This window comes from Cyprinodon variegatus, unplaced genomic scaffold (genome assembly GCF_000732505.1).
Source record: "Cyprinodon variegatus isolate N-32 unplaced genomic scaffold, C_variegatus-1.0 Scaffold363, whole genome shotgun sequence".
In the NCBI taxonomy this organism is placed as follows: domain Eukaryota; kingdom Metazoa; phylum Chordata; class Actinopteri; order Cyprinodontiformes; family Cyprinodontidae; genus Cyprinodon; species Cyprinodon variegatus.
In genome coordinates this window covers 38338-42515 of record NW_015150816.1, presented here as the reverse complement: position 1 = coordinate 42515, position 4178 = coordinate 38338, and the positions used below count along the sequence as shown (strand labels likewise).

The following is a 4178-nucleotide window of genomic DNA, read 5'->3' as shown; positions in this document are numbered from 1 at the left end:
TCAATTAGTTTCTCTTGTATTGTGTGGTTAAATGCTTTGATCAAACCACTGCATCATTTACTTTCATTTGGAAAGATTTCTTGTTTTTTCCATCATGCTGATAAATACCTGCTCAGATCTGCAACATTAGTGCATCAATCACCAAGAAACATGGAGACAACATATAAAGTTTCATTAGTTTTTTTTTTTATGGTTTCTTATTTTTATTCCGCTTTTCACAAACCGAGATAAAGTTGTCTTTTTAGGTTTCTCACCTTATATAAAGTTTATTCTTCATCTTTCTAACTCAGACAACAGTTTTCATTTTTCTTTCAGTCTCTCCATCTTCACCAGCTGATGATCCAACAAAGGATGGAGATGTCACATTAAGGTGTTCTCTGCTGAGATTCAGCTCATTGGGTTCTTGTCCAAATAACAGCCTCCTCTGGGTGGATGAGACAGGAACTAATCTGACTGGTGTTGGGTACCAGTTTAGACAGACTGGCTGTGATTCTAATCTCACTGTGAAGCTTCAGAGCAGCAGCAGCAGAAGATACACCTGCCAGTTTATTGAGGGAAACACAGTGAAGATAGAAGCTCACTACCAGCTGGAAGGTATGATGCTGGAAGGTATGATGTCATCTTTATAATGAAGCATAGTAGTACTGGTTTATACTTTAGTATGCTTTATGGGTTTTTAACCATGGTCATTGCATCTTTTATCATCTTTGAATCCCAGAAGCAGTTCCTCCCAAAAACACCAACATCATCATCATCCTCCTTGGTGCAGTGATCGGCGTCCTGCTGCTGGTTGTTCTGGTTGTTCTTTTCATCAAATGCAGGAAAACTAGAGTTAAAGAAGATCATAAAACCACAACAGGTACTGTATCTTTAATCTACAGAGCAAACCTAAAGCATCTGTAGACACAGAAGCTGTTATTGGTTATTGTTATAAAATTTACCAACTTCAATACAGACAAACAAACACCTGATCATAGCACCAAAATATTCATTGAAAAACGACTTTGTTCAAAATTGGCATGTTTCCCATTGATTTTTGCAATGACAGTTCACGTAATATAATGGTCAATGTAAATGCAACTTATGGCGCCATAGTAACCAATCACAGGATTCCCCAAAAAAGTTATAAAACAATCCACTGGACTTTTTTCCAAGTTTGAAGCTGTTTCAATTCAATTGAAAAAGCTTCCAGGATGGGAAGCAAAACATCTTCAAATTTGAAAACAAAGTCCAGTGGATTGTTTTTTTACTGTTTTGGGAATGACTATGACCTGGATGACTAAGAATCTTCACCAGAATACAATCAGTTCCCCCAATGCGGTTCCAGGGCTTAATCTGGCCTGGTTCTAGCCTTCTGCTAAAGAACGGTTCCCAAGTTAAACACTGCAAAAACGTTCTGAAAATGACTACAAATTTCTTAAATTAAGTGTATTTACCCTTAATTTGAAAAGGAAAATAAAATGATCTGCCAATGGAATGACTTTTTTTTTTAACTTATTTTAAGAAAAAACTGATTTAGATTTACATTTCTTTGCAGTGTCTAAAGCGTCCAGCAGCACATCTAGTTGTTATGGAAGAGGATTAGGGCCACTGGAAAAAAAAAAATGTTAACTGATTTTTAAATTTTATTTTATTTTAACACAGGAAAATAGTCAGAATTCTCACTTTAATCTCAGAATTCTGACTTTAATCTCAGTTTTCTTACTTTTTTCTCAGAATTCTGACAGATAATAAAAATTTTAGCATCAAACCATAGTCATGTCTGTTTTAGAGACTAGCTCTTTTAAATAACCTTCTGCTCCTCCATTAATGAGGGGACCTCTCGGGCACGTAAAAAGTTGCCTGATTCAACACACAACTCACATCTTAGTCAGTGAAGGTGAGAGCTCCACATCTCTACCTTCATGGAGCCCATCTACATTAAGATCCAAAATTCTGAGAATAAAGTCAGAATTCTGAGAAAAAAGTCAGAATTCTGAGATTTAAGTCAGAATTCTGACTTTTTTCCCATATTAAACTGAAATAAAATTTAAAAATCAGTTAACTTTTTTTTTTTTTTTCAGTGGCCCTAATCCTCTTCTGTAAGTTGTTTCAACCATTGTTTTTAAAATTTGTTTTTGGTCTTTGCAGAAATGCTTAAATTAATATAACTGTATTTAGGTTAATTGTTTATTTTTATTATGATCCTTCACAAAACCACAGAGTAACACAGATAGGATCAAACAATATATACATGAGATATTTCTGATTATGTAATGATGGAGCTTCACTGCAAACATTTTTAATCCAAGTAAGACATTTTTTCCTAAAATATGTGAATTTTTTCTTGAATTGAGGAGGTAAGTGAGACACTGTGAATGGAACAAGACAATTTACATTTAAAATAAGGAAAAACTATTTTATTGTTTTATTCCAAGTGCATAATGTCTAATTAGCATTTTTTAGGAGTAAAAATACAAATTTCACTGGCAAGTCATCTTATTTAGCTGCTTAAATTAAGGCGCAAATACACCTCAATGTATCGTGGAGGATTTTCATGAATTTTTTAAATGACCCGCCCTCTCCACTTTAAAAAAATGTGCGTGTGAGAGCATGCATGAGCCCATTTCTCCTCGTGCTCAATCTGTTTAAATATTTGCTGTTCTAATAGCTCATACAAGCTTACTGTGCCCAAACATGCGCTCTAACCACCAAATCCCTCAATCACTATATAGAGCGGGGACTATATAGTCAACTTACCGTTCGGACAGATGATCACTGCTTATTGCTCCGTTGAACACGTAACTCCGCCTCCATTGTCTGGTGCCTGCACCATCTTTGTTATTAGTCGCAGCTGTAGGATAGCGACTGCGCGCTGCTTTTACAGCAAATCCCATAATGCTTTGTGAAGAGAGCTCTATGTGCAAAGCATTCTGGGATATATCTGCCTCTTTTGAGGCTTTTCTTTTTTTTTCATACACTTCTAAGACACTTTTTCTCTTACGACACTCGGCCATTTTCAAAGGACCTCATTGAGAAAGGTGAGCTTCCACGACTGGCTGAAAGATAGCTAGCAGGACGAGCACGTAGGACAGCTTTACGTAAATATATCACCAAAATGATTGACAATTAAGAGGACAATTAAGACAATTAAGAGTAATTTAGACGATCCACCCGGAAATAAAAGATCGTCCTCTATAGCTTTAATTATAGAAATTTTTACTTATTTCTAGATAATTTTTGCAGTGATTAGCTGGTTTGGTTCAGTCAGTCCTCTTTAACACTGAACTCAGCACTGAACCCTGCAGGTAGTCGACTAAACGCCACAATTTTCTGCTCCGTATTTCAGAGCCTCAATCAAGCAGGAAGCTCTTCCTTTTTCGGGTTAAAGGTGATATAAAAGGAGAGAATAAACTATTGAAAGAAAAATAAAAAGAAAGTGCATGATACTGTAATTGTATGTATGTAAGTATGTAATTTATGTATGTAAGTATGTAATGTAATGTATGTAATTGTATGTAAGTTATGTTTGCTGTACAGAAACATGTCTCTGCATACCAAGGTCAAAGTTCAGCCTAATTAAACCTTAAACATGGCAACTGAATTAATTTGCAGAGCTCCATGTTGTGTTAATGTGGATTTTTTATATAGATAATTTTCTTTTTGTGCACAATACAATAAACACAGATGGGATTTTAAGATGATCCCCAATATTCTCCAGTTAGAAGGAACGGAGCTATTTTTACTGAAGGTGGTAAACTGACTGCGTCCTTTTAAAGTGATGCAAACCCACAGATTGCTGTTCCTGTTATGTTCCCATGTTTTTTTAAGCATTTTTAAGTAAACTGCCTCTTCTATAATAATTGCTCTGAGCTCCACTGATGTTCTTTTTTAGCTCATTTTGATGCCTGACATCTGGGGACGAACTTTCCTCTGAATAAGAACAGTTTCCAGAGTAACCCTGTAGTGCTATCAGGAGCTCCGTAAAAAGCAGAAGTTGGGTCTGATGATTAAAAATTTTTTACCCAGAAATGATAATCATTTTTTTTTCTTTTATTTATTTAGAGAGTCAAGATTCAACCCATGAAAGTCGTCGCCATGTGAGTAATTATGCACTGCAACACATTTGTTATAGAATTATGAGAATGCAAAAAAAAAAGTGACACTCTGTGTGTTAAAGATGGTTGGAAAATGTCAAA

At 35.4% G+C, this 4178-nt stretch overlaps 1 long non-coding RNA gene across 1 annotated transcript in view; it reads left to right on the top strand.

Annotated features, from left to right (window-relative positions):
• Positions 1-463: 463 nt before the first annotated feature.
• Positions 464-4178, top strand: part of LOC107092029 — a 34878-nt gene continuing 31163 nt past the window's right edge. The window contains exon 1 of the long non-coding RNA XR_001481557.1: positions 464-594. This is a non-coding gene — a long non-coding RNA (uncharacterized LOC107092029). The remainder of the gene's footprint in view (positions 595-4178) is intronic.